This window comes from Manis javanica, chromosome 6 (assembly GCF_040802235.1).
Source record: "Manis javanica isolate MJ-LG chromosome 6, MJ_LKY, whole genome shotgun sequence".
NCBI lineage: Eukaryota > Metazoa > Chordata > Mammalia > Pholidota > Manidae > Manis > Manis javanica.
Window position 1 is genome coordinate 79,763,320 of NC_133161.1, and position 23,142 is coordinate 79,786,461.

At 41.3% G+C, this 23,142-nt stretch overlaps 1 protein-coding gene and 1 pseudogene across 1 annotated transcript in view; one reads left to right on the forward strand and one right to left on the reverse strand.

Annotated features, from left to right (window-relative positions):
- SEMA3E (semaphorin 3E) overlaps positions 1–23,142 on the forward strand; it is a 248,405-nt gene that overhangs the window by 93,045 nt on the left and 132,218 nt on the right. The gene's annotated exons all lie outside the window — the stretch shown is intronic.
- Positions 6,759–11,910, reverse strand: LOC140850095 (small ribosomal subunit protein uS9-like; annotated as a pseudogene).

Consider the following 23,142-nt stretch of genomic DNA (forward strand, 5'->3'; position numbering starts at 1 on the left):
TCAATTAATCTTTTTGCTACTACCTGGCTAGTCTCATGCTTGGTTGGAAAGGCCTCCACCCACCCAGAGAAAGTATCTACCATAACCAGCAAATACTTGTATCCATACTTCCCTGGTTTTATTTCGGTGAAGTCTATTTCCCAATTCCTCCCTGGAGCCCTCCCCCTTTCCCGGGTACCTGCTAGGTGCAGCCCTCTTGGGGCTGGTCTTAGCATTGCACAGCTACTGCATTCTTTCGTGATCTGATGAGCTGCCTCATTCTGGTGGGGAAACACCAACTGCGCGGACTGGAAAAGGCTGAGCAGCTTTTTCCAGTCTAGATGGGTGGACTTATGCAGATTAGCAAGCATGTACTGCCCCAATGCTTCTGGCAGGATCAACCTACCTTCTTGGTCCCTACTCCAATTTCCCTCCCCAAACACTTTTCCCGAGACTTGTTTCTTAATCCACTCAAGGTCCTGGGGGGAATACTCAGGTTTGGGTGGCAAGGCGGGCAGTTCAGGTATGGGTATTTCGAGGGCTGCAAGTACATGGGAGTCCGAGAGGGCTGCCCTCTTAGCTTCCGCATCAGCATGGCTGTTGCCAATGGCCTCAGGTGTCTTCTTTGATTGGTGGCCCGGTACATGTATAACTGCTACCACTTTGGGTTTTTCGACAGCAGCTAGTAGTCTTTGAACTTCTTGCAGATTCCTCAGTCCCTTCCCTTCCGCGGAATGGAATCCTCTTTCTCGGTAGATGGCACCATGGACATGGACAGTGCCAAAGGCATATCTGCTATCTGTGTAAATGTTGGCCCGCTTGCCTTCTGCTCTTTCCAGGGCCTCAGCGAGAGCAATAAGTTCCGCCTTCTGTGCTGAGGTGCCAGAGGGCCGAGCTGCGCTCCAGACAACTTCCCCTTCGTGGGTTACTACTGCTGCCTCTGCTCTCCTGGCCCCCTCCTGCACAAAGCTGCTCCCATCCATATACCAATTTAGCTCACAGTTTGGTAACAGTGTGTCTTTCAGGTCTGCTCGCACCTGGATAATTTCGGAAAGAATATCTCTACAGTCATGGATGGGGGTTGTCAGATCTGGGTCTGGCAGAAGGGTGGCAGGATTTAGGGTTACCGGGTCAGAGAAGGCGATTTGTGGAGAATCTAGTAGGAGCCCTTGGTAGTGGGTGAGTCTTGCATTCGTCATCCATTTTCCTGGAGGATTCTTGAGGATCCCCTCTATGGTATGTGGGGCTGTTACTCTCAGGTTCTGGCCAAAAGTCAGCTTGTCTGCCTCCTTTACCAGTAGAGCGATAGCTGCTAGGATATAGACAAGGTGGCCACCTGGAGGCCACTGGGTCTAGCCACTTGGACAAATAGGCCACAAGTCTTTTCCACGGGCCCAGCTGCTGAGCCAGGACTCCTTTAGCCACTCCCTTCTTTTCATCTATAAACAGGATAAAGGGTTTTTCTGGGTCTGGCAGAGATAGGGCAGGGGCCCAGAGGAGAGCTTCTTTTAGTCTGTCAAAAGCCTCTTGTTGTTCCTGAGTCCATTGCCAGCCCGGCCCTTCTTTGGTCGCTTCATATAGCAGTTGGGCTATTTCTGCGTATCCTGGAATCCAGAGCCTGCAAAACCCGGCTGAGCCAAGAAATTCTCTCACTCCCTGGGGTGAGGAAGGGACGGGGATAGTCAGGAAAGTTTGTTTCATGGCCTGCGTTAGCCACCTGGCCCCATTAGATATTTTGTACCCCAAGTAGACTACTGACCTCTGACAGATGTGGGCTTTCTTGGTGCTGGCTGGATATTCCAGTTCGCCCAGTTCAGCCAGCAAGTTCCCGTGGCTTCTTCGTACTCTTCACGGGTTTCTGTGGTCAGCAACAGGTCATCCACATACTGCAGCAGTGTCACACGGGGGTGGCTCCTGTGAAAGGGCTCCAGGTCCTGGCTTAGGGCTTCATTGAATAAGGTGGGAGAGTTCTTGAAGCCCTGTGGTAGTCTAGTCCAGGTAAGCTGCCCTTTTCTTCCCCCCGCCCCCCGCTCTTGCCACTCAAAGGCAAACAAAGCTGACTAACTTCAGAGAGTGGGATACTAAAGAAGGCGTCTTTCAGGTCCAGAGTAGTATACCACACATGCGTGGGTGGCAGGTGGCTGAGTAGGGTGTAAGGGTTGGGCACTGTAGGATGGATGTCTTCTACCCTCTCATTGACTTTCCACAAGTCCTGCACTGGTCTGTAATCTCTACTGCCAGGCTTCCTCACTGGAAGCAGGGGTGTATTCCATGCAGATTGGCAGGTTTTAAGGATTCCTGTCTCCAACAGTCTATGGATATGGGGTGCTATCCCTTTCCTAGCCTCTTCCGGCATTGGATATTGCCAGACCCAGATGGGTAGAGCCGCGGCTTTGAGTTGAACAACGACCGGGGATAGGTGTTTAGCAAGACCAATTCCTCCGGTCTCGGCCCATGCAGAAGGGAACCTCTGCAACCAAGAGTCCATTTCTCCCCGGCCCCCCTTTTCTTGATCCACCTAAAACAGATGATGTTCGTCGGCCAGGGACAGAGTTAACACATGCGCCGTTTGTAGGGGCTGCCCTTCTTTGTCCATGATTTTTATCCCTTGGGGTTCAAAATGAATGCGCGCCCCAACCTTGGTTAGTAAGTCTCTACCTAACAATGGTGCGGGGCTCTCAGGTATGACCAGAAATGAGTGAGAGACCTTATGCCTTCATAGGTCCACTTTTCTGCTAGTGGTCCAGGCACATTTCTTGGACCCTGTCGCTCCCTGGACTATACTTGTGCGTCCTGGGTTCAGGGGACCGTGGGCCTGGTTAAGAACTGAATATTGTGCCCCAGTATCTACCATGAACCCAATGGGAGTCCCCTCCATGCACAGGGTTACCCAGGACTCGGGGAGGGGTGCCGAATCCCATCCCTGTCAATCCTCCTCTCCTAGGTGCAGGGTCTTAACAGGGTTTCCTCTTCCTTGTTCCCTCCTTTGGGGGCACTCCCTCTTCCAATGTCCATATCTCTTACACAGGGCGCATTGACGTCCTAGTCGGGATTGGTGGGGTCCTGTTCCTCGAGGTGGCCTAGGGCCCTCCTTCACCCCGGCCAGGAATATCCTGGCCATCTCCTCCCTCTGCTTCTTGTTCTCCCTCTTCTGAAATTCTCTGTCTTCCTTCCTATTTTTCTCCTGCATTACCCATTTCTCTTTCCTCAGCCTTTCCTCTCTGTCCTCCGGAGTTTCCCTAGCATTGGAGACCTTCTCCGCCTGCAGCAGCAGTTCCCTATAGAGATCTCCCCCAGGTCCTCCCGCTTGTGGAGTTTTCTCCGGATATCGGGGGCTGCCTGGTTGATGAATGAGAGGACTACAGCTGATGTATGTTCCTCTGCTTCCCGGTTTATGGGGGTATACTGCCTGTAAGCATCAAACAGCCTTTCCAGATATGCGGCTGGGCTTTCCATTTCCCCCTGAACAATAGTTTTTACCTTAGCCAGGTTAGTGGGCTGTCTGGCGGCCGCCCGGAGACTGGTCATCAGAGTCTGGCGGTAGACCCGGAGACGCTCCCTACCTTCTGCAGTCCCGAAGTCCCAAACCGGGTGCGTAAGTGGGAATGCCTCATCGATGATGGGCTGGAGGGTAGTGGGTCTTCCATTCTCTCCAAGGACATTTTTCCTGGCTTCATTGAGGATACGCTCTCGCTCTTCCGTTGTGAAGAGAGTGCAGAGCAATTGCTGGCAGTCGTCCCATGTGGGACGATGGGTAAACATAATGGACTCCACTAGACCTATAAGACACTTGGGGTCCTCTGAGAAGGGAGGGTTCTGAGTCCTCCAATTATAGAGGTCACTAGATGAAAAGGGCCAGTATTGATATTGTTGAGCGATGCCTGTACCGATGGCGCGCACAGGCAGAACCGGCAGTGCTCCTTCTGAGGTGGAGGAGGGAGCCTTCCCTTCTTGTTCCCTGGCCCCCCGAGGCCTTAACTGCATTCCTCCTGTTCTACCTGGAGCCCAGCGTGGGGCCAGGGTGGGGGAGTGTGGGGAAGCTCTTTCCAGCCTCCTGCCTCCCTCTGCTGAAGAGTCTGGGGAAGCTGCGGCCGCCTGGTTCCCGCTGGGTTCCCCAGCCTCGTTTTCTATCCTCCCAGCAGCTTCACCCTTTCTCCTCCGCATACGGGGGTGGCTGCTCAATCGGCAGAAGGGGGTAGAGAGGAGAACTGTCGGGGAGGACAGGCGGTGCACTCGGGCGCACAGGATTTCTGGCCCTGCGATCAGAGGGCTTTAATTTTTCCTGAGCAACTAGGACGGAGGTCTTTAGTGGGTCAGTATGAGGTTTCCCCACCAAAAAGGACCTCAGCCAGGATCGAGGATTCTCGGCTAGATTTTCCCAGACCAAGATATAGGGGAGTTGGTCAGGGTAGCCCTCAGGGTCTGGTCGGGAGATAATGGTTTTGACTTTGCCGATAAGGTCCAGGGAAAGAGACCCCTGGGTCGGCCAGCCTACTCCAAAGGAAGGCCACTCGACCGAGCAAAAGGTGTCGAGCTTACCCTTCTTGATGCCAAGGCTCATATTTAAGGCCTGTTCCTTGACCTTTGGGAAATGGGAAAGGATCAGACTCTTAGAGGTAGCCTGAGTCTGATCCATAATGAGAAAGAAGAAGAAAAAAGAATATGACGGAGACAAAGGCAAAGGATGAAGATGCCACTTCAAACAAGATGACTGTTGTATGTGCTTGTGAACGGGTGCCTGTCGTTGCACAGTTTTTCTTCTGCGGGGGACACAAATTTATCTGGGATTCACGTCTGTGACCCACTTATCGTCACGGGAGTCTTCTAGCGGCGGGCGCACTAATGGCTCTTAATTGCCTGACCCATGCCCGTGGGGAATGATGTAGTGGCAGAAAGGAGGAACGGAGAGAGCAGGAGAACCTTAAAACAAGGAGCCTTAAAATGAGAAGCGCAAAAAAAAATATAAACCGAATCCAAAACACAATAAAACAATCAATGATAACACCAAGCACATACACCACATCTGATCGCACTCGTTTGGACCGGTCCTTCTTTCACTCTGGTGCGCACCACCCTCACCACTTTAAGGATCCTCAAAAACTCTCATGATTCTCCCGAAAAGCGTCCACTCGGACTGCCGCAGGGTGACAAGCTCGATCCTTTCCTCCTCGGGTGCCAGGTTCCTGCCGATCGGACTTGCTTTCCTAAGGCCGAGTCACTCAGACCCTAGGGCCAGTATTAGTCACCTGGACTTCACCCAGGGTCACTAACCCGGGGGCCAGGACTACCAACCCGGATTCTCTCACTCAGGGTCACTAACCCGAGACCATACATGGGATGACGACTCCCGCTTTATAATGGATTTATGCAGACAAGAGGGGGCAACCCTCGAATTACACTGCCCCATCCGGACAATTAGACCTTGCCTCCAGCTGTCCTTTGTTCTCAGGGAAGCCGCACGGATCCCGGACGAGCCCCCAAATGTTAGGGTCTAGGACTCCGGGGTTTCCCAGAGTACAAGACACACGGACACGGAGATGAAAATCCAAGCAAAGTCTTTATTCAGCCAGCAAGCTGGGGTCAACAGCACCTCCCCTGACACGCAGGCCAAGTCCGAGTTGCCGACTCTGAAGCAACTTTGGGTGCTGATTATATAGGATCTTCACAGCCGTTACACCAAAGCCTGCGCAGTTCTACAACTAATAGGTTTAAAACACACTCTATATTGTAACCAATGGGAAACATTGTAACCTTTTTAGGGAATGTGCCAGTTGCCTGCCCGCTTCAATTGTTATCTATTGCTTACCCAAGCATGTCTATGTGACTTATCACGGGTTACATCCCCAGGCGTTCCCAGACTGCTGCCCACTTCTAGTTATCTAACTTAGGGTAGGTGCATTTCTCAGGAGCCTCGGGTAATTTACACAAGAAAAGACTGGGTGGCTCTCGCTCTAGGCAGTCAGGTTAAGTGTCATTAGTTCTTTTTCCTGACTCTTGATGCTCATGAAAAGCTCTAAATGTAATATTAGTAACAGACATTAGTAGTCATTGGTCTAAGATGTTCTCCTGGAAAATTAAAAGCATTCAGTGTTGTTATTTCCTTGTATTTTCAATCCTTTAAAAAAGGTTCAGTGTAAAGTTTTTATTGGATCAATTCATTTTAAAAAATCAAACTTCTTAAAGTGATCAAAGCTTTATTTAGTTTTTTTTAGCAAATAATTAATCTTAGTTTTACTATTTATATTCATCAACATATAAAAAAACAACAGACTAGGTTCTTTTGAAAAAAATTACCTCATTTATCAAGCTGACAGTTTGGCTGCTTCACAAAAAAAGCAGTTTCCATCATTGGTATATATAGAGGCAAATTCAAACCAAATCATTTGTTCCACTTGGGGATGTTTGATTAATGAGATCCTGCTTAGTTTTATTAATCTCTCCACATTCTTCACATCTCACTTTTGACACATAACCATTCTCTCTGGAAACCACCTTTTCTTTATGTACAATGCAGATTTAATTATAACTTAGGTTTTAATTTTTTTCTTTTTAAAGTATTTTCATAAATCATAAGATGTTTATTTCTAAGCTTAATATATGTATCTATTCTGCATGTTGTGAAGATCTTTCAGTTTTTCTAACCTCTGTTAATAAAATCACTTGGCAAATAAAATAAAACATTAACTAATTGAGACCTTTTGCCTCAAGCATATTTTTCTTATAATACCTTCTAGAATATGAAAAGATACATAAACAGAGCTTTATGTTGTAACATCAGAACAATATGGCTTTAGTAATCATTCTCAAGATCAAAACAAAGACAATGGTGTCTTTGAAGCAAATGTGAGTAGAATCTAAAGTGCTGTGAAAAACTTTATGGCTGCTGTAGTACCTAAGTGTATTTGAGAAACAGATGATAATGATGCCAGGGTTCTTGCTCACAAAGCTGAGGAATGAGCTTCACAAACACTCAAGGTAGGAGAGCAAGGTACAGACTTGTATTTAGAGATAAAGTGAAAGGACAGAGCTCCTGGCTCATACTAGGAGGGGACAAGAGAGTCTGGGGTGGTGCATTGTCTAGGGGTTTTATAGGCAGTTGAGGATTTTGGGGACCATGAAAAAAGCTTAGGGGTGTGGACTTATTAAGTGGTCCCTGAATATTTAGAATTGAATTAACACAAGCAACTTCCTGCTCTGATGATTTCTCCCTGAGATACCAGCATCTTGATCTGGGAGCATATCAAACAAGGCCACCTGCCCAGTCCCCAAGGTGGGCTGAGGTATTGTTTGCTAAAGAGTAAGTTAAGAATTTCTAACTTCTTAACTTCTTGGGTATTAAAATGCAATCTTACCTTTAAGGTGGAGTCCTTCTTGTGTTTTACTATGTTGTGTATGCGTGGTTACCTTTAAGGTGGAGTCCTTCTTGTGTTTTACTATGTTGTGTATGCGTGGGCTTACTTGCTAAATTAGTTGCCCAGTTTGCAAAATCACCTCATCAGATCTGAAGGAGGAAAGAGAGCACATAGGCCTGGGCCTTTTAGCATGCTAAGGTGAATCTTACACATGGTTACAAATGATTAGCATAATAAAAACATGTGCTCCTCTTCTTTATCTGGGGAATATTAACTGATCTCACTGAAGAATGACTCTACAGCTTGATGTTTAACACATAGTTTTGGTAGGGGGTTTCCTTGCATGTAGTTACATTGCCCTGACTGCAAATATCCTGCCTTGCTTTCTCCGGAGGCCCTCATCCTACTCTGACTACACCCACGGTCCCTGTCTCAACGAGGGTATATGTTTACCATGACAGTTTAATGAATGAATTAAGCATTATCTGTGTGAGAGAAAAGTAGCTTTTTATTAACTAGTCTCTTGGACATCTTTAATAGGCTTGCTGCTTGTTTTATGTGCTGATGAAACCACAGCAGATTCAGGCAGGAAGCATGGTTGATCCCCAGCACCACTTCTTAGAGAGCAGGGGAAAGCCACCCTTAGGTGGAATCAGAATGCACTTTGAATATAGTTCAGTTATGAAAGCCTCTTGATGAGACCCACGCAGGGATTTTAATTCAGTAATAGGAAGGAGGTTATAAATTATAGGACTTTCACAGTCAAGGTGAGGCAAAGGCTAAGTATTGGAAATTTGGAAGTTAAGGGGATTCAAAAGGAACATCAATTGTTAGAGCCTAGAAATGCACAAAGTAGACATAATTTCATCCCTGCCTAATGTGCTCTACTTTCAGGGTTTCAGAGCCCAGCTGGCCACTGTTGATCGGAAAAGAGCTTTAATACTACATGGGAAATGTTCATTGTTGTCCCTGGGATAAAATCCAATCTGTAGGTTGGAGTACAAGGTCCTTCAAGATACGGATCCTGATTCTTTTTCTAACCTCTTTGCTTCTTACCCTAATTTTACCCTTCCTACGGTTAAAATAGTTTATAAATAAGAGTGCTAGAAAAACTTTCTGTATAATCAGACAAGAAATAGCTTAGATTTTGCAGGGCATACTGTCTCTGTCAAAACTCTTCAACACTGTCACTGTTGCAGGAAAGCAGCCATAGACAATACACTGAAAAGTGGGTGTGGTTATGCACCAACACAGCTACATTTACAAAACCAGGTGGCAGACCTGATTTGACCCATGGGCCATAGTTTTCTGGCTCTTGCTCTTGATCAGTTGGTGGGGATTGTGAGTGTCTAATAGAGTATGTAATCATTTTTTGGGCCACATCCAGTTAGTTATTTATTTTTATGACCTGAAGTCCCATAACCATCGTTCATTATAAAGTTGAACCCAGATCCTCCTGATGGGCTTATGCATAGGATTTCTGGTAGTGAGCACAGGCACCAGGGCCTCTGATCTTTTTGGGTTTGCAGCGACAGGGTATAGCTACCAGCATGGTCTAGTGATAGTGGATGAAAATGTCTTTGATCTCTTTCTTAGAAGCCTCATCCACGTATTTCTGCTAACAGGCCCCTATGGCTTTGGAGATACCCTGGTGGATTGCATAAATCTGAGTCAATAGCCACCAGGCCTCCCATCGATACGCAGGTCCACACCAGCGCATGGCAGAGTGGGTCCCTGTAGCTTGTATTGCAGGGCGTGCAATTTCAAGGGGGCGGCCAGCACACCTGCATGTGGTGTGCAGTGTGCAGTGTGGCATGGCTGTGACTGTTTTCTTGTGTTCAAAGACCTACACAGACTGCAGAAGGCCCTTGGATGGCAAGATGAGTTCCTCAACAATGCTCTGCAACCAGATAAGGCCAGTTTTGTTGCTTAATAGACGTTTATTTTTACTACTATTTAACATTGTTTTAAAATTTTAGGTAATAAAACAAGAAACATTAATAGAATGATTATACATGAAAAGATAAAACTATTATTATTTACAAATGATAAGACCATATTCCTCAAAAGGCCAAGAGAATCACCTGAAAACCCTTTAGAATGGTGGTTCCCAACATTACCTACACATGAAATCACCTAGGGAATGCAAAGAAACCCAAAAAAACAAAAAACAAAAAGCTATCTTGGTGCCTGAGCCTCACCCCCAAGAGATCATGGTTTAATTGGTCAATGAAGTATTTTTTGTAATATGGATAGAGTAAATTAGAAAATTTCAATGTGTATTGCATATATTAAGAGTATTGTTTTCAGTTATGTATTTTATATCTATATGTGTACTGGCTGCAAAGTGAAATCTGTTACCTGTGGGCATGGCCTAAAAAGTTTGAAAGCTGCCCTAAATTACATAGAATTGGCATAGCCTTAAAATGGCAGCTACCTTGTCTCTTAGGGAATGTGTTACACAGAATGATAAGAATTGTTGATAGCACTTGGGATAAAGAGAACTCCAGAGGCAAGGAGCCTTCCGGGCAGTCAGTCCAGGCATGAGTAAGCGGGTGAGCTCGGCTTTAGGACAGAGGCCGGGAGCTGAGCAGGAAGGAAGGAGAGAGGGAACCTTAACCCGAAAGCAGCGCCCATGCCATGGGACCCATACCAGATCCAACAACTCTCTACTTCTCATCGTCCTTCTTCCTAACTATTCAAATCTCAACTAAGCAGAGTAACAAAAGGAAAGAAAGTTTCACACAGCAGTAACTTCCCCCAGGGTGGGGAAACCCTGGTTTAGGCAGAGAGAACTTGAGAAAAAAAAGAAGCCCTTATCTCCCTGTCTCTCTCAGGTAAAGGATCTTTTGTGGCATTTGATTTCCTCTTTTCTCCTGCCTCCTGACCTTACTTCTTTTTGTTCCACATGTGACTTAAACATAAATTGAGGTGAGAAAGGGGAGGCTGCCTTTTAGGTTGTAAATCCTGGCACTCCATAGGATGCCCTAAGGAGATCCAGGTAGGACAGGGAGGAAGCAGAGGGAAAAATACAGAAGGGAGTGTTTACAGAATGGTTTTAGTCGGATAGCCAAGAGATTTCTGCTTGGGGGATGGAGAAATCCTAAACTTTGTAGGTGTTGAATGAGAAAACCATGTACAAGTGAATTTATGTTCAAGATGTAGTGTTCATCTCATTAGAGTCACAGAACAGAAGCTCTGGCGAGAGTTCCGCATGGATACAGATCACAGGGTACTTCATTAACGACTGCCGACACAAATAGACAAAGCAAGGCAGCCTCAGCCTCTCATTTGCTTTAATTTTTTTTTGTCTTTTTTTTTCAAACAGGTAATAGTCTCACCTAGATTATATCTAAAAACTGTGGAAAGCACTTCAAAATATCATATAATCATTTGTCCCCTTTTTAATTCATTTCATTTTCTTATTAAACTGAAGTACTGAGAGTAAGTCAGAGAAAACAAATACAAGGAAGAAACTAGATCCCAGCTTGCAGGATTCCTGGTTAGACTGTTTCCATCACAGCAAATTTCATTTTCTCCATAAAGAAAAGGTTACATCTTGTTGTATGTTATTATGAAGCCCATTCATACATTTATTCATTTATCCTTTCAGAAACTATTGATTTCCTATTATGTGACAGTCCCTCTACTAAGTGCTTCTCTTTAAAAGCGAAATGATGTGTCTGTCTTTATGAGGTTCATGCTCTAGTAGGGGAGAGAATATTCACAATGAGAATATTCAGTTCTGGAGAGGAAAGGCAGCTGAATATGTGTTTCCTAAATTCTCGTATCTGTCAGTGTTCATTGAGTCCTGTTCTGTGGAATATGAACAGCTTACTAGCTCCATTTTATATCTTCTAATTCAAAGAGAGTCAAAGAATGTAACAAGAAAAATAAAGACATGATGAAATGAAGAAACCTTAAATTCCAATAAGATCCCTAATTTGTTTTTTGAAATGTCTTAAATTTTTGCATCAAAATATCTTTCAGCTATCCTTAATTTTTACATGGTTTTACCCAGAAGAAATGACAGTCAGCAACACATGTTAATTTTAAGAAGTCACATTTATCACATGTCAGTTTCAGAGCCAAAAGTCATGTGTCCCACCTTCTGAGGATGCTCATATGAAACAGTGGAATGCAAATATTTATATGGAAATTATTTTCATAGTTATTTCCATAAAAATTTTATATGGAAATTATGTTCAAATTAATCAAAGATGTTTCAAATCAATCAAAGAAAAAATAAATCTCATCCCCCCCCATAATTTTTACAACAAAAAAAGTAGAATATTTTTGTATCATAAGACATATGCATTTCTATACTTAGTATCTGTTCTAAATTGGAAAATTTTAAATAAGAAAATGCCATACAAACATGAAATACAAATATAGATATTTGAAGACATTTGTGGTAACAATATCCCAATCAAGAAGGATACACATATAAAATAAATTATTGTTTAAAACAAATTGGGGTTTAGGAATTTTCTAAAGTTGCTTCTTGTTTGATTTTCTTACAAAGTAGAAATAAGTATTTATACTGGCATAAACAAACAGGTAACCTTAGATACTTAATAAGAGCTATAATATTAGACATATTAGGGCAAGCTGATTCTATCTTATAAATATATTTTGTTGATTATATATGTCAGAATAAAACTTTTTAGATAATTGTAAATACCAAATTTCCTTTTCTTTAAGAAAATCTGTGGTGATTTCAAAGAAAAATGTATGTATATATGAATAGACATGTGTGTGTATAATGTATATATACACTCATGAATCCTATATATGAATATGAAAATCTCTATAATCTGTAACATGATAATATAATTTAATACATATTAAATGTAAAATATATTTCCACCAAAACAGTGTATTTATGCTATACTAATTAGAATCTTGAATTAAAAAAAATATATATATATATATAAAACTTGGATATTGTTCCATGTACAAAAATAAAACTCACTCCTGCTTTTTAATAGCTACATAGTGTTCCATTTTATGATTCTTCTGTGATTGATTTAACTAGTCCCCATTGAAAAATGCAGTATCAACTTTAGAGCTCAAGAAAGAAAAAAGAGGTGAGCAGTTAAAGCACAGTTGAGCTCACTGTCAGTAAAATGGCAAAATGTGTTGACTTAGAGAAATTGTGATTTCCCTATTTGATGCCATAAAACAAAATTACTGGGGCAATGAAATCAAGATTGAGAAGGCTTAGGAAAAGACAGATCTGAGCATCAATAAGTATAATCCCTAGTACATTAAGATGTAATCTTCATGTCAAATAACTTTTAGAAGCCATTTCTTAAGTTCACTTAGGCAACTGGATGGTTCAGTTTTATAAAATGCAAGCACTGTGTGACCGTTATCCTCCTTTTCAATGCCATCAATATCAGTGCATTGTCTTTATACAGTATTGTCTAGCTATAGTTCTTTTTAAACATTTATTTGATTCTTCATAAAAATACTGTAAATTAGCCAAAGCAGATTGCTGATGTAACAGAGGAGAAATTGAAGCTCAAAAGTTAAATGATGTGCCTAAGGCCACACAGATAAAGAGCATCAGGACTTGGATTAGGAAAGTCCATAAAGAAAATTTCAGTGTTGGTTGTAACATTGCCTTCAATGAAGGAATATGTTCTTTTACTTTAAATCATAAAGATTTTGTACAGTGCCAATTTCTTCCACTATGATATCATGCTCATTTGTATTTAGTGCTTTTTTGAAAATTAGAAAAAAACACAAAAGAAACAAGATAATCTGAAAATATTTTTATTGACCTCTTTAAAAGACAGAAATATCCTTTGAATACGCTCATTTAGTTTCAGATTAAAGTAGCAATATTTTCTGTGGAAGCTGTAACCCAAACAACAATCATAAGGATCCTAAAATTGCTGTCTTTCTGAATACAGGATTAGTAACCAGTAAATACATTCATCCAAAACAAGGTATTTCACAAATCAACATGAATATTTTGCATATAGTGATGAAAATGGATAGGCCTAATTGGTATCCATCTCTTGCTCATCTCTTGGGGATAACCAGAAGAAAAAAAATTCTGGAAAACAACTATAAAATAACTTAAGAGTGAACAAAATGATTTAGAGATGTGGAAAATCAGTACTACAACAACTAGAGTAACTAGAATAACTAGAATCTATTTATATGTAAAAAAATCATGAATATGGTACTACAACAAAATATGGTGGGGCACTTTGTAGTCTAAAAGAATGAAGACAAAGTGACCTTTTGTTTCTTTTTATCTTTTGACTGGGGGTTGCCTCCCATGTATGGTTCATAAATAAATAAAAGCCATAAATAAGTTTCTCTGTTGTGTTTCTCCATGACACTGATCCATAACCCTGTGTATTTTATGTCACCTGTAGAGTTTCTGTCCAAATGGAAATTTGACACGTTGGAATTAATACTGGGGAGTATTGCAAGTTGGGTTCCCTGAGAAGCAGAGTTTAAGAGTGGTTAGCATGCTGAAAGCTTATATTAGAGAGCGTTCTTTGGAAGGACACACAGGCAGGGGAAAGGAAGAAACCAAGACTGGGCAGTCAGAAGAGGCTGAATGGAGATGTGGTCTCAATCATGCTCTCAGCCTAATATAGGGGAGCTCTGAAACCGAAATGATCCTTCAGAGATGATATGCATTTGACCCCCTCGTGGATCAGGCATAGGATGCAGGCTCCCCTGGGAAGGCGCCTGATGTTGGGCAAGGTGGCTCTCTTCCTCTCATCATCTGAGGCATTTCCTGGATGGGCTGACAGCCGAATTCTGCTGTGACACGTCAACAACTGTGGAAATAAATTCTTTTATTCCTAAAGGAGGAACTGTGCCTGTCGTCACAGTGCCTATCTTCAGAACTGAAGCAAAGAAGGAAAGAATGAGGTCAACTTGTTAAGGCACACAGCTGAAATTGGCAACATAAGGCAGGAGAGGTGAGATATTTTCACTGGGCACTGACATTCAGACTTTACTGGCTCTAAGGGGTGACATACTTACATAATGAAACAGTATACTAAAAATGTACAAAAAATGCCAGTTCTTTCCATTTATGTTAATTTGAATATGACATCCCTCTAGATAATGTTTTTCTCCATCAAGTCTGGTTTACTGTTTTGTTTTCATTCATTTTTAAGACATTTAATTGAGAACCAATGTAAAATGATCTCCCTTCCTTTACCTCTTGGAAATCTCTACCAGCATAGAACACCTGATGCTTTATTATATTTGGCAGACATCTACTGGACCCCTATTTCCCTTGTGGAATTCACTGGGGGAAATACTAATGGGAATGCACTTTCGAGCTGTTCAAGGGACCCACGATTGAGGTGATAGACCTTAGGCAGTGCAGTGAATGAAGAAATTAGGACTGGGATGTGATAAGAGAGAACTAATAAGTCAAATTAGCCAGCATGGATTGACAAGTGGAGCTAAGGTGTAGGGCATCTTTGAAAGTCCTATGCTGGCAGTAGCACATAGATATTAAAAGCTTTTACTCTAGTCTGGAGTGGTAGAAAAGCAGACCACCTTTCTTAAGAATTTCCAAGCAATCCTTACTTGAGAGGCTATCATAACAGCCCCTTCAAGTCACCATCCTTTTTCCCATAATGCTGGTTCCTGGTATTCCAAAGAAAGGCTTGGGCATCTGGATAATGTCAGATTAACAATCTTTCCCCTTTGCCCATCCTGTTTACCTGATTGTGCAGTCTTAGCACCTTGGAATGTGGTAGTTGTCCCGTTTCTCTTTTCAGCTGAAAGCAACTCCTTTTCTTTAGGGAGCCACTCCTGAATGCATGTAGTTTCAGAGAGGCTGACAGTCAAGGTATCCAAAAATCATTCTCCTATTCTTGACATTGTGGTCAAACACACTTCTCTTTTCCTCACATAATTAGCTTCAAATGATGGGCATGAGGTGCATGTCAGGATAATCAGAGTTATAACCCTTAGTTCTCTGAAATGATGGTGGAAAGATAGTTTTCCTCAGGTTGAAAGGGGTGTATCTAGACAGAGTCTAACCCTGGGCCTGCTGGCCACTGTTCCCCACTATACTGAGTGAGTCTGGTTACAGATGGGGAAAGGACAAAAGTGATCAGATATGATGTGGGGCAGAGAGAGGGAAAAGGGAGAAAGAGAGCATGAGCAGTGAGTCCTTGATTTCAATCCCTGAAGCTCTGGTTCCTTTGACTTTGAGAAATACCCCAGTACACTTACTATTTTTTAAAAATGAATCCAGTTAGAGTTGAGTTTCCATGACTGTAATAATACTAATAGTTGATTTCTGCTTCAGTATTCCTGCCTGGCATTGTGTTCCATGGGTTCCAGGCATCTTGGTGGGGTCTCCATTACGTTGCTTAGCTTTTTACCAACCCCCTTCCAGGAAATAGTAAATCTTAGATCTACTGGCTAGAGTCCAGTGGTGAATGGTCCGGCTACCTGGGACAACCACCCACTTAACCACAGACTAGTCTAGGATTAAAAACCCTTGTATGTATAGTCACCTGCATTCACAGAATGTGAATTTTATGAAAGGTAGAATTTAGTTTCTTCCTGAGAAATTGAATCTCTACCATATACTCACATAGTATTTTTATGAAACATATTTGCTAGTTTTTGACAGAGACATGTAATTTTCCACCAGTTATCTAGAGTAGACAAGACAGCTATTAACTGTTCTACACATTAATGTTTTTCTGAATCAGTCACCCTTAGTAGAAAAGTAAAGTCTTGAGCAAGTGAAAGCAAATATATTGATGTAATCACCAGGGTACAGTTTTAGGCCAGGGTGTTCTCCGTAAAGAACACGCCAGGTTACTCTGCTCCCTGGTAGGAGAGAAATGGCCTTTCTTCCCTTTGATCAAGAATATAAGTTTGTAGTTATTTGAAGAGCTGCTTCTACTGGCAGTTATAAAATTCTTTAGTTACTATTTACAACACTTAACATTACATTCCAGCGTCTACTATATGGACCAAAATGATAACCCTTAATGAGGGTAGAATAGGCAACTTGAATACTCTCCTAATCTCAGACTTTGTCTGTAAAATTTTTGTAAAGACATAACACTCTCATTATCTAAAAAGTATTTACTTCTCCACTTGAGCATATTTTTCACGTATTTAAATCCTTTACATTAAAGGGTTTACTTTAAAAAACGTTTTTTTAAAGGCTCTGAAGATAGAGAAGACTAAAAAATCACTGCAATTTCATTTGAAATTTAAGATATCTTTTTCCTTTTTATACTATTTCTGAAAATGTATTTGTTTTAACAATTTTTTAAAAAGAGCTTGAGAACTGAATCATAACAGGGATATTTTATTTTGTGGATCCCACTTTGCAAATGGAGTTAGTAAGGGAAAGTGCAAAAACAAAGGTTTGGTAGAAGTAGCTTTTATATCAACATCTTGGATTTTACTTATTCAGGCTTCTTTTTGCTGGTATAGATAATTGAGTGTGTATTTAATATGAAAATGAATAGTGATTAAGGTGATTATGGAAGAAGTTTGGCAACATGGTTTATCTATGCTAAAATTTGTGCTTACAGTTTGTAGTTAGTAGTTTATTACTTTAACCATTTCAGGACCCAATCTGTGGTACATTCTAGCTAATCTTAAACCATGTTGACAGTTGCAAAAAGCTCCTGTTCATCCATGATAATATTGTATTGCTATTCTAACTTCAAAGAAAGATATGAAACTGTTGGATATTATATTTGTGATTTTTTTATACTTTGTTCTTTTACTTTTTGAGATTTAAATTTTGAGTTCCCCTAGGTAGAGATGATTAATGGCTCTTTCGCTAAAGATTGGTTTTTATAATGAATGGAGACTGCTTGCACTTTATACTCCATGTCTTCATTATGCTAAGTTAGGTGACAGTTACTTTTGTATTATCAGCGCAGGTGTTGTGATAAGAATTATGACAAAAACTATATGTAAGTACATAATTCTTATATGTTCAGTAATTAAATAGAGAGTCATTTTCACATATGCAAAGGCAGGAGTTCTGAGTTCTTTCTGCTTCAGAGGTCCCTGCCTCATCACAACTTATTCTTTGTCCTCCTCTAACCACTTGCATCTTTATTCACTTAGTTCCTTGAGCAGAAAACAGATTCCAGATATAATCACCATATAAATGTTTTTACAATAATTTCCAGAAATGATGTAGTTTGTGCCTCCCAATCACTATGACCAAAAATAAACAAACTCATATTTTTAAAAGCAGCAGAAAATAAAACTCCCTGAATTTTAGAGGAATAAAAATCACCAAAGTCTTGGAAATTAAATTTGGGAAATATCCAAGAAGTAGAAAATACCAAAAAGGATGGTAAAAATAAGTGAGAAAACATAAAAAAATTGGGTCCAACCCAAAAGTTCAAAAAATAAGCATTGAAGAAAGAGAAAATAGGGAATGTGTGAGAGAAGCCATCGATGAAGTAAATGAAGAAAATTTCTTAGTACTGGATGAAATGTATTTCCAGGTTGTGCAGGCCTGATACAATGGACGGTCATCATAATATTTTAGATTAGTTAGATCCGTGGAGAAGGGGTTAGGGGAGGAGGGAGTAGAATGAGAGTGATGAGCCACGTCATAGTGACAGTGCACACCAGTGGAGCCCAGCCAGTTCACACCGCTGCTGGGCAGAGGCTCCGAGAGAGAGAGTTCTTTAGGACAGGAACACTGAGGGACTCCGAGATGCATCTGAAAGTATTGAGAGAGGATTTGGACACCTCATGGAGAGCTGGGGGTTGAATTTGTGATACACATTCAGAAAAAAATAGAAAATATTCAATCTGATGATTAAAAGAAAACTAGGAGGAGAGAAAACATACTCCTATTACATATCTTTGTTCAAAATAAAGCTTTTTAAAAAGTCACAAGGTTTAATTAGCCCAAGAACCCACAGTTTTGTGTTATGTACAATGACTGGATAAATTCATAAAACACACCACCTGCTTCTAGGAGTATGGCATGGCTCCCGCACAGATTGTGTCCTCTGTATTCCTACAAGTGCTAACTTAATGACTAATGAAGCAACTTATAATTTTTCTTTCAACTAAGTCTTTAAAGATATCTTGGAAATTTCTCAGCTTTCAGAACATTAGGTCTAGGTTTCCTAGAGATAATTTTGGGCTTTTTATTTCACTCTGCTGGGGAAGATTTGAGAAGAGTCTGTCATCTAATGTATTTCAAGTAGATTCATAGCTTAATGCATTTGTGATTTTGTGAATTTCTCTACTGATATGATTGATATAACTTTTTGCAAATTCTAATAGGCAAACAAAGTATAAATCAGAAATGTAAAGTTTTGCTCAAAACTGTTATATTTGTATTAAGGTAATTTGGTTGGCATATGTAGTTTATGAAGTATTAGCTAACAGTATTTTAGTTAATGCAGAAAATAAAACACTTTCATAGTTCATTCATGATTAAACAAATATAATGTTTCTCTTCTATGACATTTTAAAATAATATTTTAAAGCATTTTCCCTCAAAAAAAGAATATATGAATTTTTTTGATTGTGTGTTATTCATTCATATAAAAATCAGTTACTACTTACCTTCTAGGTTTCAGGCAATGGAAATGCAAAGAAAAGAAATAGTCTTGCCCTAAGATTGGCATATTTAGTTTTAAGAAAGATAAACCTACCAATATTGTTCCTTGTAATGTGACAAAATATATTTGAAATCATAGATGTCATATAGGGACACCAAAGGAAAATACTTAGAATGGGAAAGACCTTAACAATGTCATTGTTTGGTCTTATTGGGAAACTGAGGAAGGAAAATCTACCCTGGAGGCCATGATTGGCCAGAGTGGGAGAAGAACACACAAGAAAGTATCTTGGGAAACCAAGAGCACGCATTCAGAACGGCAGGATGGCTAACCAGGACACATGCTGCTGAGAGAGAGAGAAGAGGGAGCAGTAAATGCCACTGGACGGTGTTGTGCTTCCTTACCTTCCAGGTTATATTCCCATTAGTCCGGAGAATTGAACTTTGGAGCTCATCAAGGATAACAGAAGTGTCAGGAAAACAAGTGGGAAATCAGGTGAGACTGTGTCTCAGGCAGGCTGAGCAAAGTGTAAAAGAAAAAAAGTCCTTGATGAGACAGCATACCAAATAATTAGGGATTATTTTTTTGAATTACTAATAGAAAGGCAGTTACGAGGATGTCATAGAAAAAGATGGTAACACTTAACACACCCTGTTTATCCCCAGCGTATCTCTTGATAATGCCAGAAATGTTCTCTCAAGGGCTGCTTAGGTTGCATTCTGCAGAAGATTCTAAGATGTATATTGGTATGCAAGTAAAGAAGTGCTCTCAGAAGAGACTGGTAAGGTTGGGGGGGCCCATGACAAGAAAGTAGGCATAACAAATAAGGCAGCCTTAGCTTGATCCCACAGGGAAACTTTGGGCTGTAAATTACCCCTTAGAGATGCCTGACTAAAGCAAGGGATCTGGGTTTTTATATCCTTGCATCTGTCACATATTGGTCAATGGCTGGCTGAAGCGTTAAATTGCCAGGCATTTCTCCTCTGGTAGTTGAGGGCAGTGATCTGAAGACAATCATGAACACAGATGGTTAGAAATAGAAGCATGCCAAGTTACAGGAAAACAAAAACTCAAACAAAAAATGGAAAAAGCGATTTAAGGGGATGTGATTTGAGGAGATGTAGGTGGAACACTAAAAAGTATCTTTGACTGAAATTATTGCCTAAGGTAGCATTGAAATTTAGGGGAAAGCTTATTTATAATAAATCAAGAATTAACTGTAACACATCTGTCTGATGCATCTGTATGGCACTTTTGAGTAGCACCTCTTTAAAATGCTTCTGTATAAACATCTTGATAATGCTTTCAAAGAACAACACATCTAAACCTTGTCTTTTCCCTGAGTGTCCTCATAGCATTACTACATTAGATAACACATGGCTTATTTTTTTTCTGTAGAAGTACCTGCTTGAATTGTGTCCCCCACCAAATTCATACACTTAAACCCTACCCCCAGCTCCCCACCCTGCCGTGTGACTGAGGAAGGAAGGAATTGAGGTTAAATGAGGTCATAAAGGGTAGGGCCCTGAGAGGATTAGCATCCTCATAAAAGATACCAAAGAACTCCCTTGCTCTCTCCCCACCATGGCGAGGATGAATGGAGAAGGTGGTGGTTGTCTGCAAGCCAGGAGAAGAGCTCTCACTGGGGACGGAATTGGCCAGTACCTTCATCTTGGACTTCCCAGCCTCCAAAACTGTGAAAAATAAATTTCTGTTGTTTAAGCCACCCAGTCTTTGATATTTTGTGATAGCAGCTAGACTAGACTAATACATTACCACATTTCAGTACAAATCTTTAAGCATTTTATATTCTTCAGGAAAACATAAAATTCCAGAGAAAGTGTTTTTCCTTCTCACACCATCTTTTTCCTAGCTGATGAGCCACAGTGCAATTTCTTAGTCATCGCATTAAGTAATTTTTGTATATTCATTGTTATAAATTGTGCAAGATTGGAATAGAATTGTGCCTAAATTTTCCCTCAGATCTTTCCAGGTGGAACCTAAATATTACCTATTTGTCTTGGTAAAAGTGTTTTTTCTATGCTTAGAAGGTCAGAACCTGCATCCTGGCAGAAACTGGTCTCAAACACACTGTAGGAAGGACTATGATTTGAAAAAATGTTCCTTGGCAGGAACTGCTGTCCAGGTTCCTATAAAACTCCCACTGGCATTTTGTTGGCATTTTGTACATCCATGCACAGGATCTAAAAAATCCTTTCCAGAACAGGCACCAAAGTATCTATCAATGACAGTGAAAACGTTCCATTGGTAGACATACTGCAGAGAGGGAGTTAGCCACATGGCCTACATCTCATTCACCCCACAACCTAATGCCCATACTTACAGAGCCCCAAGCAAGACAAGGCAGGTCGCTACTGGGAGCCAGCCAGCCAGCAGGACCTGGCAGCACTCCACTCCACCTTTCCTTTCGAGTAGGTGTTTGTAACAGGCCAGTTACAGAGAATTTGAACTTGCCAGTTTGCTGTGATCAATAAGGCTAAGTTTGGCTTAAAATTGTCTCTCAGTGGCTGTGCCTCAGTGATGACTTCTGTCTAGCCCTTAAACAGTATATGAATGGGAAAGGTTAATTTTGATCTTTTTCTTAAATGAAACAGAGATGAGCATTCTAGTACTGATGAGAGAGGTGGATTTTGTTCCTTAAGGAGCTTCTCCCCTTGCCACTGCAGAGCCAGCCTTGGGCACGTGCTCACTGATCCTCGCCAACCTACCTCTGAGTCTGTGCTTCTCACTGAGCTCCATTTCCCTTAGCAGAGTGGCCGTGGTGGGATAAGTAGGGTGTTGATACAGAAAGGGTAGAGTATAAAAGGAGAAAACAACCATTGATTCCATTGCCAAACATTTCTCTCCAAGGTCCTTTCATTGGTGAGGGAGCTTGGTAACTGAGACATGAGCAGCTGTCTGGCCAGGCTGGTTTCTGAGGTTCCCCAGTCTCCTAATGAATGTACTTTGCTAACTGTACTCTCTCAGGCATAATTTGAAAAGAAGTTATAAATGGCACTCAATAAATATTTAAATGAATGCAAGCTCTCTGGTGCACAGCAGTTTTGGAGCTTATTCTACATAGATCAGAAAATTGCCTGAAAGAAGAAAACATCCCATTGGTGCCCATGGCAAATGAATATCAGGGCTGATTTTACTGTAAACCTTCCACTATAGCTTACATATCCATTCATCTTTCACATACGTATTGAGCACCTACTATGTGACAAGCTTTGGTTGAGAGGCTACTTGCAGTGCTTAGGAGGAGTATGCAGATCAAATAACCTAGTTCATGTCCTAGTTCTAAACCCTAAAAGTTGGTGACCTTGGGTGAGTTATTTAACTCCTCTGTGCCATGGTTAGCTCTTCCATAAAATGGCAATGATGAGAAAGACACATATCGCACGGGATGGCTGTACAGATTGTGTCTGGCATGTGGTAGCAGGCCTTCAATGTAACAGCTGTTACCATTGCTTGTATCAGGTTCTTTGTATACAGAAATCAGTAAGACAAAGCTTCCAAGGTTCTCATAGCTTGGTGGTGTCTGAAGAAAAGAAAATGAATGAGTAAAACTCAGTGTGATAAATGCTACCATGGAAGACATTTCCAGAGCTGTGGGGCTTGTAGCTGGGGTTACTCAGCCTGAGGAGAAGGGAATGAGGTTAGGTTTAGTATAAGTTTTGAAGGACTTTACCAAGGAGACAAGAGGATGTAGACTCCAGAAAAACCCACAGACATGAGAAACTGTGGTTCCTTCTAGTAATGTTTCATAATTTAACATGTATACTACTAGAGGAGAATCTGGGAACATGGTAGAGGGTGAAGGTGGGGTAATACAGCAGGCCATGTTATAAATGTCATTTTTTGTTGCCAGGTATTAGACAAGTCAAATTCTAGAATATTTTCTATAGGTCTAGTGAGAAAGATACACTTGGTTGATAAGTCTGACCCCAGTGGAAACAATGACTAAATTTGAGGGCTGTGAAGAAATAGAAGCAGGAAGTAGGGAGCTGGTCTGAGGAGGGCTGTGCTGGAGTCTGGACTGCCAGGATGTCTGGGCGCCACTGAGGAAGACGTGGAGAAGTGGAGAAGGGCAGAGGAGCATGACCCTTGGCATTCACGGACATCTTCTGTTGCACCTTAATCTTCTCTTTCTTTCAATAGATGTAGTGTTTTGGTATTTTGCTCTTCTACATAAATTGTTTGATTTTTATCCTTATAATAATTCTATAAGTGCTATT